The sequence below is a fragment of the Sapajus apella genome, unplaced genomic scaffold (assembly GCF_009761245.1).
Source record: "Sapajus apella isolate SASKATOON/1434 unplaced genomic scaffold, GSC_monkey_1.0 scaffold30, whole genome shotgun sequence".
NCBI lineage: Eukaryota > Metazoa > Chordata > Mammalia > Primates > Cebidae > Sapajus > Sapajus apella.
This window is the reverse complement of record NW_022436970.1, coordinates 5,760,529-5,776,121: the sequence shown is the minus strand read 5'-3', so window position 1 is coordinate 5,776,121 and position 15,593 is coordinate 5,760,529. Positions and strand designations below refer to the sequence as shown.

At 43.8% G+C, this 15,593-nt stretch overlaps 1 pseudogene; it reads right to left on the bottom strand.

The window, feature by feature from the left end:
• Positions 1 to 6,261: 6,261 nt before the first annotated feature.
• LOC116561665 lies at positions 6,262 to 7,213 on the bottom strand (annotated as a pseudogene).
• Between the last annotated feature and the right edge of the window lie 8,380 nt (positions 7,214 to 15,593).

The following is a 15,593-nucleotide window of genomic DNA, read 5'->3' as shown; positions in this document are numbered from 1 at the left end:
TATAAATATTATAATTCCACTTATACAAACGTGGGTCTGTGTGTGCTTATATAGATATGTGCATATGTATACACACACAGGAAGATGTTTGAAAGAACGGACATTAGAATGTTCACAGTGGCTACCTCTAGGTGATTGAATCACAAATAATCTTTATCATCTTTTTGTACTTTTTGAATAAATAATTATTCCTTTTATATTTTATTTTATTTATTTTGAGACAGTGTCTTGCTCTGTTGCTGAGGCTGGAGTGCAGTGGCACGATCTTGGCTCACTGCAACCTCCGCCTCCCAGGTTCAAGCAATTCTCCTGCCTCAGCCTCCCGAGTAGCTGGAATTACAGGCACCCGCCACCATGTCCGGCTAATTTTTGTATTTTTAGTGGAAACAGGGTTTTGCCATGTTGACCAGGCTGATCTTGAACTTCTGACCTCAGGTGATCCACCCGCCTCAGCCTCCCGAAGTGCTAGGATTATACACATGAGCCACTGTGTCTGGCCAATTATTCCTTTCATTAAAAAATTTCTATATTCAGAATCAAACAAAATCAATGAAATTGGTTAAAGTATAAAATAAACAAAAGCACTATTTTTTCCCATTAAACAAAATCCATACTGAAATAGTACCCAGCAGTTAAAAAGGAGTGAACCACCAATTCATGGCACAACCTCCTAAGTCGCAAAAGTTCTATGATAAAAGCCAGATGCAAAAGAGTACATACTATACGTTTCCATTTACGTCTAAGAGGAGAAATGAATCGATATTGACAATGAGCAGATTGGCGGGTGAGGCCTAGGTAGGAGATTAACTTAAAATAGGAGTGTGGAAATTTTAGGGGGAGTGATGGAAATCGTCTATATGTTGATTGAAGAGTGGCTCCGTAGATTGTGTGTGTGTGTGTGTGTGTGTGTGTTTTGAGATGGGGTCTCACTCTGTTGAAATGCAGCGGTGTGATCACAACTCACTGCAACCTCCGAGGCTTGGGTGATTCTCCTACCTTAGCTTTCCTTGTAGCAGGGACTACAGGCACATGCTACCATCCCCAGCTAATTTTTCATGTTTTCTGTGGAGACAGGGTCACACTGTGTTGCCCAGGCTGGTCTGGAACTCCTGGGCTGAAGCAATTCACCAACCTTGGCCTCCCAAAGTGCTGGGACTACAGGTGTGTGCCCCTGTGCCCAGCCCTGTAGTATATGTTTTAAAAACTTTATCAAACCCTATCCTTAGGATGGGTCCATCTGATAACACACTAAAGCAAAGCTGCTCACCCACAGGTTGTATCCCTCTAGCTCAAGAAGATAGTGCAACTCACTTGGAATCCTTGAACTCAAGATGGGAGTTTTGGGCAAGGTGGGCCTTGGGCAAACTTGTGAGGTCAGCAAGATTGGCACTTCCCAACTCAGTCCCTCCTCCTCCAACCCCATCCGTGACCTTAGGCAATACTTTATTTCATGCTCCCTGATAAAAACTATCCTCAGAGCTTTCACTTGGATAAATTTGAAAATTCTTATTATTAGCTTTACATTTTATACTGCCCAGAGATGTTTGTATGTATATATATTTTCTTTTTCTTTTTGAGACAGGGTCAGGGTCATGCTGGAGTGCAGTGGTGCAAACAGGGCTCACTGCAGCCTTGACTTCCTGGGCTCAAAAGATCCTCCTGCTTCAGTCTCCCATGTAGCTGGGACCATGGGGGCACTTCACTGCCCTCAGCTAGCTTTTTTATTTTTTTGTAGAAACTGGATTTCACCACGTTGCCCAGGCTGGTCTCCTACCTCAGCCTCCCAAAGTGCTGGGATTACAGCTGTGAGCCACCATGCCCAGCGGTATTTGTTTGTTTGTTTTGAGACAGAGTCTCCCTCTGTCACCCAGGCTGGAGTACAGTGGTTCAATCTTGGCTCACTGAAAACTCTGCTTCCCAGGTTCAAGCAATTCTCATGTCTCAGTCTCCTGAGTAGTTGAGATTACAGGGGCATGCCACCACACCCAGCTAAATTTTGTATTTTTAGTAGAGACAGGGTTTCACCATGTGGGCCAGGCTGGTCTCGAACTCTTGACCTCAAGTGATCCACCTGCCTCGGCCTTCCAGAGTGCTGGAATTACAGGCGTGAGCTACCGCGTCCAGCCCTTAGTTATATTTTAATTAAAATCTAAATCTGTGGTTAGTGAAAAAGAACCCAAAGAGACAGTGAGAAGGGTCTGTGTGTCAAAGGTCCCTAGGGACGGTTCAGAAATAACTCACTGTTAATGGACAAGCCATGCCCGACTTGAGGCCCACTGCCTGTCACAGTTTCAACGTTCAGATATTTGGAGCTAAAAAGCACCTCACAAATCATCATTCATGTGCAAAGTGAGCTACTGAACACCCTTGGAATTCCCTTGTGCTAAGTACAGAGGATACAGAGGAAAGAAAACCAGCAGATCCCAATCCCTGTGGAGCTGACGTAGCTGTCAGGTGTCACCCCTTCGCAGCATTCTGCTCCCTGAAGCCAGTGCCCATGGAAGGCAGATCACTGAGCAGCTACGTCTCTGCACGGTACTTCCAAGCAGCTGCTACCAGCAATCGGTGTGGCATCAGTAAGGCTAATCGAATCCACCCTACATTTTACAGCTCAAGAAACTGAAAGCAAAAAGATAAGTGATTACCACTCCCAGGAATGTGTTAGGAGGTGAACAAGGTAAAATATTCTAGGATAAGGCTATATTTTCAGACAGTTTTCTGTGTAAGATCCCTCTTACCTCTGGTTTTGGACCCAAGATATAATTTTTCTTTATTTTTTTATTTTTTATTTTTTTTTAAAGGCAGGGTTTCACCATGTAGGTCACCTCAGGTGGTCTGCCCGCCCTTGGCCTCCAAAGTGCTTGGATTACAGGCGTGAGCCACCACGCCCAGTCAAGATATAATTTTAAAAAATGAAGAATTAAAGTTCATTTCACAAGGATTCTATAGTAAACGCAAGTTTGCAGCGTCTGAAATGATATTCTCCAGAAGAGACTTAATAACAAAATAGAATAAAGTTATTTTTTGTTTCTTTTTTTTTGTTTGTTTGTTTTTGTTGTTGTTTTTGAGATGGAGTCTCATTCTGTCGCCCAGGCTGGAGTGCAGTGGTGCGACCTCAGCTCACTGCAACCTCTGCCACCCAGGTTCAAGTGGTTCTCCTGCCTCAGCCTCCCGAGTAGCTGGGATTACAGGAGCGGGCCACCAAGCCAGGCTAATTTCTTGTATCTGTAGTAGAGATGGGGTTTCACCATGTCGGGCAGGATGGCCTTGGACTCCTGTCCTCGTGATCCACCTGCCTCGGCCTCCCAGAGTTCTGGGAATATAGATGTGAGCCACCGTGAAGTATTTTTTTTTTTTTAAAAAAAAACACAAAACAAAAACAACCCAGTGCCAGACTAAAATGATTTTACCCTATTTATTTGGCTGCATTTAGCCTGTGAAATTACTAATATGATACCTCCTTTTTTATTGTAATAGAATTTCATCTTATTTTAAATTAGATTTAAAATTCATATTCAATAAAGTTCACTTTTTAATGTGTACAGTTTTATGAATTTTGACAAATGGTCATATAGGTGTCATCAGAATCAAGGTATTGGATATGGAAATATCCGGTATTCCCACCAGCCAAACAAAGTTTCCTAATGCCTCCTTATAGTGCAAGGATACAGCATTTTGGAGGTGAACTGAAATTCCAGTTGAACTGTCCCACCTGGTAAACCAAGCTTTGCAAAACGAGATGAGAACAAGCCAGCCAGCTTGTTTTTGCCTCCTTTTTCCCCACCCAAATCCCTGTTGATCTTCTCAAGTGTCTCATGGTCTAAATGATTTTAGCAGGTTACCATTGTTTCTTTGGCTTTGCAAATTTACTTCTAATTTACATGAAAATTAGATTGAGTTACAGTGAGATTTTAAAAGATAGTCCAGTTCTAAAACAATACAACATTATTGACTAAGGGAGAAAAAAAAAAAACAGCTTGTGGGTATCTAAATCGCATCAGGCTGCTAAAATTTGCTTAATTCTTGATGCAAAAAGACAGGCAGGGAGATGGGTACTGGGCTGGGGAGGTGGGTGATGGGCAGTACCAGCCAGACACGCACGGCCCTTCCAAGAATTCTAGGCTCCAGTGAGCACCCAGATACTCCAAGAGCAATATCACATCGAAACAAACTGAATACGGGAAGACATAAACGTATTTTAACAAATACCATCACCTGCTATAACATTGCCACTGAAGTCACATGGGTGAAGATGCAAAGTTTTCTGAAATTTTCATTTCTTTAACGATTGTTTGTTTTAGAAGGCTGTCATTAGTTGCCAGGGCTCTTTGTAATACTAAATACTGTTCTCTTTCACTGTTGTGAAAAGACTAATTTGATCATTCATTTGCAGATGTGTGAAGATTGAGATGCTTTGCGCTAACTGGTCAAAACAGTCCCTCCCTGTTCTGGCTTTGTGGTGTCTGGTGGCTAGTGAGCGCAGGTGCCCTGGAAGGGCTGCTTGTCCAGACCACCTGTGTCTTTTATTTAAATTAGCAGGCCATCTAGAAGTGGTTCATCCTGAGTGATGAGTGAAAATCAAGATAGTTAATATGACCTGAGTCCTTTTACTGACTTTTCTAAAATGCAAAACATCAAAATGTGAAAAAAAAGAAAAAAAAAAACCTCATCATAGTGATTTGATAGCAAATATCAGAATACCTAACTGAAAATGTGTTAAGCAAGAGGAGTTTATCACCTTAGGATAAACGCTCCATGGGTAGTGAAGTCCAGGCTTGATTAACTCAGCAGCTGAGGCTGTCAGCCTTTCACCCTGCCTCTGTCAGTAGAAGGGAAATCACTCGTAATTTCGAGGTGTCAGTCACAGTTTCACACACCCAATGAGCCAGGGCAGAAAAGTAGTATTTTTGCCCCCACCCAAGATTCTATTTTCTGTGATGGAGAAGGAAGTTTTCCAACTTCAGCTTGTGTAGGGGAAGTGGCTGTATTATAAGAAGGAAGGGAATGGCTGCCAGGTAGAGACACAAGACTTGACTTTAGAGATTTCCCTGGCATTTCCACCAGACCCCTGTGAGGAACTATGGTTGCCCTCCTTTGCAAGTTTGGAAACAGAAGCTCCCAGGATTCCAGTGGCTTATATACAGTTGGTGGGAATGAAAATGAATTCAGCCACTGTGGAAAGCAGTTTGGAGATATCTCAAAGAATTTGCCATTCAGCCTGGTAGTAATTCCATTACTGGCTATATAGCCAAAGGAATACACATCATTCTACCAAAAAGCCACCTGCCCTTGCATGTTCATCACAGCACTACTCATAGTAGCAGAGACATGGAATCAATCTAGGTGCCCATCAATGGTGGACGGGATAAAGAAAATGTGGTGGACAGGCATGGTGGCCTGTAACCCCAGCACTTTGGGAGGCCAAGGCAGGTGGATCACAAGGTCCGATATTGAGACCATCCTGGCCAACATGGTGAAACCCCGCCTCTACTAAAAATACAAAAAATAGCTGGGTGTGGTGGCACGTGCCTGTAGTCCCAGCTACTCAGGAGGCTGAGGCAGGAGAATTGCTTGGACCTTAAGGTGGAGGTTGCAATGAACCAAGATCGTGCCACTGCACTCCAGCCTGGTGACAGAGTGAGAATCTGTCTCAAAAAAAAAAAAAAAAAAAAAAAGGAAGAAAGAAAATAAAATATACATATACACCATGAAATACTACAAAGCCATGAAAAGTATGAAATCATGTCATTTGCAGCAACATGGATGCAGCTAGAGGCCATTATCCTAAGTGAATTAACACAGAAACAGAAAAACAAATACTAAATGCTCTAGTTTATAAGTGGTAGCTAAACATTCGGCACACATGGAGATAAAGACGGCAACAATAGACATCTACTAGAGGGACTGCTGGAGGGGGAGGGACGTGTTAAGGACTGGAAAACTACCTACTGGTTACCAAGCTCACTACCTTGGTACTGGAGTCAGCCATACCCCGAACCTCAGCATCATGCAATATGCCCATGTAACAAACCTGCATATATACCCCCCAAGTCTAAAATAAAAGGTAAAATAAAAAAAGAAAATAAAGTGGAACAACATTCCTCCAATTTAATTTTTTAAATTAAAACAAGATATAATTATTTCACAAATTGGCTACATATATATATGTATACTTTTTTTTTTTTTTTTTTTTTATTAAGAAGTAAGTCTTTATTTCCTGTTTGGCAAATAAAGCTGGCTGAGTCGGTTGCTTTTTGGTGATTATTCAAAGAGATGAGATCCCATATCCTTGTCTGACTCCTCCAGATCTTCCTTGGCTTCAACTTTAGCTGGGGCTGCAGCAGCAGCAGGAGCAGCCGTGGTGGCAGTGGCCACAGGGGCAGCAGCTGCAAAGGCAGATGGATCAGCCAAGAACGGCTTGACCTTTCCAGCAAGTCAGAAGGTGTAATCAGTCTCCACAGACAAAGCAGGACTCATTTATACCCACTGATGATAGAATGGGGTGCTGATGCAACAGCTGGGTAACCAGTCTGCAGACAGACACCAGCAATGTTGCCCACACCCTCCAGGAATCCAGATGCAGAGCTTCCTCTGTGATGTCAAGCACTTCAGGTTTATAGATGCTGCCATTGTCAGACACCTGCTGGATGACCAGCCCAAAGGACAAGGGAGACATGCTGAGCATGTTCAGCAGCATGGCTTCTTTGGCCCCCACTTTGTCTCCAGTCTTGACCAGCTGCACATCACTCAGGATTTCAGTGGTGCCTGGAGATTTTAGTGATGATACCTAAAGCCTGGAAAAAGGACGTCTTCTCGAGGCCCAGACCAGTGTTCTGAGCTGGCACAGTAACGCCACATGGGGCAATGGCACCAGCACAGGTGGCACCTGGCACCTTATTGGCTAGCAGCACGTCCCTGATCTCAGTGAGGTCCTGCTTGGTGAACGAACACAAGCCCACGTTCCCCTGGATACGGGGCAACAGTTTATCCAGAGCTGGGTTGTTTTCCAGCTGCCCTTGAATGGCCTTGTGCCGCATGGTTTCTTGCCGGTCAGCACCAGGGTCTTCCCTCAGAGGAACATGCGGATCTGTTGCATCTGCTTGGAGCCTATATTGTCTGCTCCCACGATGAAGCATTTCGGATAATCATCCAAAAGTTGGATGACCTTATGGAAGCAGTTGGTCTTCCAGGTCGACCTGTCTTCCCTGGGCATCGTGACAGTGTGTGAGGGATTGCCACATAGGATTTAAAGACGATATCACTTCCACGAGGAGCCTGGGGGGAGAGAAAAAAAGATACTATTTACAAGCAGTAATAGCTCTCACAGCCTAGCTCCTGATGCTGAGTGTGAAGATTCTGGATATCCCTTTAGTGCTCCCAGAGCTATTGCCACCTGTCATTTAACTGGGATGACAAGAGATGGCGCTGTGAGCTCAATAGAAAGAGAAGACGGTAGACCTTGAGCCACCTCCCAACTGATCCAAGGTCACCAACATGCAACGCGTGGGATTTTTCCGATTTCCCTTCTCATTCCTTTAAAGGCTTTCCCAAATCCCAGGTAAATGCCCATACCAGAGTACATAACTACATCGAGAATTGTTTTCTTCTCATCCTCAGAAGGGACTCAGCTCCCGGACATACATGATGTAAAACTGCAAGGAAGACTGAGCAAACCCTGTGAGTTTCCAGTTTTGCTGGAAAGAGGACTAGCAGGGATTGGGGGTTCTTTGGAAAGCTGTGACTGTTATAAGTGATAACCTGCCATAAATGACAAAGTTGGGTATGGGCAAGCCAGAGGAAAACAGATGAACCAAAACAAAAAGCAAACAACAGTAATCGGCCCCATACATCATTGCTGAGCTCTTGGGAGGATCTAAATCTTCCGCTTTCATGCGAGGAACACATTTATCTTACTTTGTCCAGCTGTTCACAGAATGTCACATCACTTTGACCATGGGATCACTCCATTGAAAACTAAAATCTCATTCAGCCTCAGTCTTTTTAGCAGTTTCTCAGTCACATTTTCTTTCTTTCTGCCATGTTAGGACCAGAGATGCTCCCTAAAAAAAATAAAAATAAAAAAGAAAGCAATAACTTTTCTGAGATAGGGTAGAAGGCAAAATGATGAAGGAAGGATGGAGCTAATTTCAGATCTGAGGTGGCGCCAACTCTTTATGGGCTCCATGTGGAATTCATGTGAATTACAATTAGAAGATGTTTACTCACTAGAGGCTCTCCTCCCCCAGGCATATTTTAACTATAACCCTAATTTCCACTTTCACCCTCTTACCCCAGACCAATTAGCAGGCTTATGAAAATAAACATAATTAGGAAGATGAAATCATAAGGCCAAACACATTAAATAATGCATTCATATAATTTACAAGTCGAAGGCCCTTAGCAATGCTTCAGAACAAGCTTTCTGCCATGTCATTGTGATTAAGAGAGTCATGTGATGAGAAAATGTTTGTATCCCCAAAGGAAGATCTTGGCATCCCATTTCTCTGGGAGGTAAGTTAAAAAAAAGAAGAAAAAAAAACTGTTAGACAAAAGAAGGACCTATTGATTAAGCTGGCATTTAGACTAGGAATTTTCTGGGTTAATTACATTTTCATAACACAAATTGCTTTAGACATTTTTTAACTTATTTGAAGACAGGCCTAGTGGCACATGCTGGTACTCCCAGCTACTTGGGAGGCTGAGGTGGGAGGATGACTTGAGCCCAGGAGTTTGAGGCTGCAGTAAGCAGTAATCACTCCACTGCACTCCAGCCTGGTGGCTAGAGCAAGGCCCTGTGTCAAAACAAAACAAAAAGCAATTTGCTTGCAATCAAGTTTTGGAGCATTTTGAGAGTGGGTCTAGTTGTCTAGGACGGCCGTTCTGGTAATGCCCAGCCTTCCCAGAAATAAATTCCATCATTAAGGCAAACCAGTTTCTGCTTTTCCTGTTCTGGTGGCAGCAGGAAACATCTGGTTACCATTCTTTTGGTACATCTGAAGAACCAGCATTGCATTGCCACGTAGTCGCTCATCTCCTAGCATAACGGCCCCTTCATTCTCTTTGACCTTCCTCAGAAAACTTGTCCTCCAGGCCTTTAATCTTGAAGTCGTTTTTATGAGTTTAGAATCTTGTCCAAGTTTTTCACACCCTCTTAATTGCATGGCTCTAAACTGGGCTCAGTGTTTCAGAGTTTTGAGTTCGAAGGGACGAACTTTCAGAAGGGTAAGCTGCATTTTCCTCTATTGGTCTGCGAGGCCTCCAGCCATATAATTGGCGATACTTTCTGGTATGAGCTATGTTCTGAGTTTATAATAAGGGAAACTAGAAATCAAGGCATCCTTTTATTTCTTGGGGGAAAATCCCCACTAAGCCATGGAAAGCTGATATCCTCATTCTCTCTCAGAAGGACAGGGAAAAATCATTTTTTGTTTTGGTACCCAAAGAAAATGTGCCCCAAATATGGAAACAGTTAGGCATTTTTGGAAATCCCGAAGAACTATTTGTTGTGCTGAGATTTAGGAAAATTTGGGGAATGGAAAACAATGTAACAATCACTGCCTCCAAAAAAGAAAACTTGGGATCAAATGACCCTGGTCTCCTATTCTCTGTCTTACATTCAGGGTATTTTCAGCAACTTGCTACAGAAGAAAGAGCGCTTTTTTTTAAATCCAATTTTTATTTGGAAATTTGTCTTTAAAAAATTTTTTTATTTAAAATTTTAGATTTCTTTTCACCATTTCCCTAAGAGTTGGAAGGAAAAATTTCATGTCAACAGAAAAGTTGGACACACATATACCCTTCATCTAGATTCAGCAGGTATTAACATTTTCTTATATTTGCTTTATTGTTCCCTGTTGATATATACTTAGGCATACACACACACACACTCTCACACACACACACACACACACTCACTCACACACACACACACACACTCACTCACACACACTCTCACACACACACACACACACTCACACACACTCACACACTCACACACACACTCACACACACACACACACACACACATCCCACTTTCTTTTTTTGGTTTAAACATTTGCAAATAAGGTGCTGACAGTCTAACACTTTACCTGTAAGTACTTCAGCCAACATCTCCTGAAAATAAGGCAGCCTCTTACATAAACATGACATAAACATTACTCCCACAAAAATAAATATTAAATCCACACTATCATCTAATAATCCACAATCCACATAAAAATTTCCCCAGATGCCCCCCAAATGTCTTTTTTATGCCTCTTCTAGTTTCTGCTCCAAGATGCAAATCAGGTTCTCTTCATTAGTGTTGAGTCTCTGGGGTCTCTTCCAATCAAGAACCATCCTCCCACTTCTTATTTTCTTTCAAAATATTGGTGTTTTTTGAAGAATCCAGGCCAACTGCTCTCGTAGACTGTCCTAATATTCTGAAACTGTCTGATTGTTTCCTTATGATTAGATTCCAGGCAGACAATTTTGCCAAGAATGCCACATTGGTTTGCTTGTATACTTATTGCCACATCCCATCTGGGGTTCATAATGTTGATGCTAAGTTTGATCCCTTTCCCAAGGCGATGTCCACCAGTTCTCTCCGAAGGTAAAGATAGGCTTTTCCTGTGTAAATTCTAAATATTATATGAGTGTTACCTTGAGTCTGTGTGAACGACTTGCTCTCCATAGTCTTTCCCCTGATGGTTTTACTGCACATTGTTGTTCATCTTTGCCTGAATCAATACAGAGGAATGCAAAATGGCAATTTTCCAATTTTATCATTCCCTCCAATATTTAATTGATACTGTGGAAGAGTTTTCTCCTTTCCCTTCTCCTATGTCTCTAGTTACTGCTCTTGACTAGAAGAACTCGGCTGGGTACAGTGGCTCATTCTGGTAATCCCAGCACTTTGGGAGGCCAAGGCAGGCAGATCACTTGAGGTCAGGAGTTTGAGACCAGCCTGGCCAACATGGTGAAACCCCATTGCTACTCAAAATACAAAAATCAGCTGGGCGTGGTGGTGCATGCCTGTAATCCCAGCTACTCAGGAGGCTGAGGCAGGAGAATTGCTTGAACCTGGAAGGCAGAAGTTGCAGTGAGCCCAGATCTTGCCGCTGAACTCTAGCCTGGATAACAGAGCAAGACTCCATCTCAAAAAAAGAGGAAAAAAAAAGAAAACAGGGCTTCACTGAATTGCTGGTTTGATTTTTCTATGCCCCTTAAGGGAGTGGAGGGCCCTGCTTCTTTTATGACTTCTTTTGCATCATTTATTTAGGATGCAAAAATGATGAAGAGCGTGTTAAAATCCATTTTATTGTGTTTCTCATCATCAAATCACAGGAATTTGGAGACCACTTCAAAACAAATTCAGGTTTTTTCTCTTCTTGCTTTTGTGTGTGTGTGTGTGTGTGTGTGTGTGTGTGTGTGTTTTGTTTTGAGAGAGGGTCACACACTGTTGTCCAGGCTGGAGTGCAGTGGCACAATCATAGCTCACTGCAGCCTTGAACTCCTAGGATCAAGTGATCTTCCTACCTAGCCTCTTGAGTAGCTAGGACCGCAGGTACATGCCACCACGCCTGGCTAGAATTTTCATCTGTAGAGGTGGTGGGGGGCTCACAGTGTTGCCCAGGCTGGTCTCGAACTTCTGGCCTCGAGCAATCCACCCACTTTGGCTTCCCAAAGTGCTGGGATAACAGGCATGAGCCACCATGCCTGGCCTTGCTTCCTTGTTGACACTTAAAACAGGTTGCAAATGTACAAAATGGTATTTAATGGATGGAAAGAGCAGTGCTATGATTTGAACGTTTGTTTCCCCCCGCAAATTCATACATTGAAATCCTAACTAGCAAGGTGATGCTATTAGGAGGTAGGCCTTGGGGATATGATTAGGTCATGAGGGCGGGGCCCCCATGAATGTGATTAGTGCCCTTATGAAAGAGACTAGAACTAGCCAGTTCCTGTACCGCATGAAGACACAGAAGGTGCCATTTATGAGGAATCAAGCCCTCACCAGGCACTGAATCTGCTGGCAACTTTATCTTGGACTTCTTAGCCTTTAGAACTGTGAGAAATACATTTCTGTTGTTTATAAGCCACCCGGTTTATGGCGTTCTGTAATAGCAGCCTGAACAAACTAAAACGGGGGTGACCATGGAGTTCAATTGGACCTTACAAGTGATCACCCGTTATTCTGTCTTCCTCTAGTCTCTTCATTTACCCTCCCCCTCCTCTGGGTGTTTATTTCACACCTATTCTCCCTTCAAACTTTCAATACCACCTCAGATATCTTCACTGTTAGCTAATAACCTTGCTTCATGCTTTAAGTCCCAGAACGTGAAGGTTTGTGACATAGGTAAACGTGTGCCATGGTGGTTTGCTGCACCTATCAACCTACCTCCTAACTATTAAGCCCTGATGTTCTCTCCCCCAACAACCCGCCCAGTATATGTTGTTCCCTTCCCTGCTTCTGTTTCTTTTCTTTTTGTCTTTCTTTTTTTGTTTGTTTTTGAGACAGAGTCTCCTTCTGGCACCCAGGCTGGAGTGCAGTGGCACAGTCTCAGCTCACTATAGTCTCTGCCTCCTGGGTTCAAGAGATTCTCCAGCCTCAGCTTGCCAAGTAGCTGGGATTACAGACCTGCTACCACACTTGGCTAATTTTTGTATTTTTAGTAGAGACGGGGTTTCACCATGTTGGCCAGGATGTTCTTGAATTCCTGACCTCAGGTGATCCGCCTGCCTTGGCCTCCCAAAGTGCTGGAATCACAGACGTGAGCCACCGCGCCTGGCCTGCTTCCTGCTTCCTGCTTCCTGCTTCTTGAATCAGAGGGAAGCTACTAGAGGAGATTTCCACACCTGCCCGGCACTACAGCTCCCACCTCCCAGCACCTGCTCTCCACACTCTGCTTTTCCTCCCATTAGCACAGGTGAGCTCTCCATGCTCCTGCCAAAAACATCCCTCCACTGTGTGCTAGACCCTCAAAACACTGCTCTAGGAAAGCTCTCCTCTCTCCTGCGTCATCAGGTATGTTAATTCTATACCACACATCAGCAGCAGCAAACCACAGCATTACTGTTTCTCTCAACTAAAGAAAACTCTCTTCTTAAGATTTTCCTGGCCAGGAACCAACGCATTACTTAGTTCCCCATTGAGGCAAAAATCTTGAAAACAGTGATCTCTGTGTGTCTCCACATCTTCTCTTCCCATTTTCTTTGTTCTTTTTTGTTTAGAGTCAGAGTCCCATTCTTTCATCCAGGCTGGAGTGCAGTGGCATAATTGTAGCTCACTGCAGCCTCAAACTCCTGGGCTCAAGCAATCCCCTGGCTTTATCCTCCTGTGTAGTTGGGACTACAGGCTTGGATAGAGTCACTGCACCTGGCTAATTTTTAAACATTTTTGTAGAAATAGATTCTCAGGGTATCACTATGTTGCCCAGGCTGGTCTCAAACTCTTGGACTTAAGTGATCCTCCTGCCTCAGTCTTCCAAATAGTTGGAGCAACAGGTGCATGCCACCATACCCAGTTAACTTAAAAAAAAAAATTGTAGAGACAGGGTCTTGCCATGTTGCCCAGGTTGGTCTTGAACTTCTGGCCTCAAGCAGTCCTCCAGTTTCACCCCTTCCAAAGCGGTGAAATTACAGGCATGAGCCACTGCACCTGGACACATTCTTTTAAATTCACCCTAATCTGGAATTTCCCTTCATTCTTCTCATGAAACTGCTCTTTTAAAATCACCCATGACCTCCCTGTTGGCGAATCTGCCTTCCCTTGATCTCTCAGCAGCATTTGACACAGTTGATCACTCCCTCTTCCCCAACTCTTTCTTCATTGGCTTCCAGAGCACCTCATCCTCTCTTAACTCATCTTGGACACATAAACTTTCTTTTTCTTCCTCTTCTTATTTTTTTAATTGCATTTTAGGTTTTGGGGTACATGTGAAGAACATGCAAGATTGTTGCATCGGTACATACGTGGCAACATGATTTGCTGCCTTCCTCCCCTTTACCTATATCTGGCATTTCTCCCCATGCTATCTCTCCCCAACTCCCCACTCCCCGCTGTCCCTCCCCTATTTCTCCCCAACAGACCCCAGTGTGTGATGCTCCCCTCCCTGCGTCCATGTTTTCTCATTGTTCAACACCCACCAATGAGTGAGAACATGCGGTGTTTCATTTTCTGTTCTTGTGGACGTGTAAACTTTCTATATGGAAACCTAACCTGATGGTCTCCCCAGCCTGCTCGACCTGTTGTTTCTCATCCCAGTTGATACAGCTTCATTCCTCAGCACAGAAACTCTGGAGTTATTCATGACTCTTCTTTGTCCCCTTCTCACTCCATACCTGGTCCAAAGGTAAATCCTGTCCACCCTACCTTTAACATAGATCCAGAATCTGACCATTTCTCAGAAATTCCATTTCTGCCACCTGGTGTAAGCCATCCTCTGTCTGCACAGCCTCCTAACTATTCCCAGGATTCTGCACCCTGCATCCAAATGCCACCACCTTCCCCAGGCCTGCCACCTCCTCCTTCCTGCATCAGTCTCCGGCCACCTTTCATCATGTTGACCTTGGTGTTTCCAGAACACCTGCATGCTCCCACCTTCCTGCTGTTGTACTGTCCCTTTCATGTGCCTGGAATAGCCTCGATCGGGTTAATTTCCTCACTGCCTTCTCACCTTCGCTCAGTTATCACGTTTTCAGTGAGATCAGTTCTGACCACTCTATTTATTATTTTTATTTTTATTTTTTTTGAGACACAGTCTCACTCTGTCACCCAGGCTGGAGTACAGGACACAATCATGGCTCACTGCAGCCTCACCCTCCCAGGTCCAAGCGATCCTGCCACCTCAGCCTCCTGGGTGGGTGAGATCACAGGCACATGCCAGCATGCTTGGCTAATTTTTGTATTTTTTGTAAAGATGGGGTTTTGCTATGTGTGCCCAGGCTGGTCTCCAACTCCTGGGCTCAATTGATCTGCCCGGCCCAGCCTCCTAAAGTGTTTGGAATTACAGGTGTGAACCACCACCCCTGACCACTCTATTTTTTTGTTTGTTTTGTTTTTTTGAAATGGAGTCTTACTCTGTTGCCCAGGCTGGAGTGCAGTAGCATGATTCAGGTTCGCTGCAAACTCTGCCTCCCAGGTTCAAGTGATCCTCCCTCCTCAATCTCCCAAGTAGCTGGAAGTACAGGTGCATGCCACAATGCCCAGCTAATTTTTTGTATTTTTAGTAGAGACAGGGTTTCACTATGTTGGCCAGGCTTACCTCAGGTGATCTGCCCACCTCGGCCTCCCAAAATGCTGTGATTACAGGCATGAGCCACTGTGCACAGCCCCCTGACCACTCTATTCTACTTAAAATTGTCACCCTTCTATCCCACTGGCCGGCTGATCCCTTAACTCAGTCCTACTTTATGAAATTCTATATACTGTATCTATCTTTTAGGTGAATAGTTTATTGTCTGTTACCCTATAAGAACATAATTTTTATTTTATTTATTATTTTTTAATATATATTTTATTGCACTTTAGGTTCTGGGGTACACGTGCAGAGCAGGCAGGATTGTTGCATAGGTACATACATGGCAGTGTGGTTTGCTGCCTCCATCCCCCC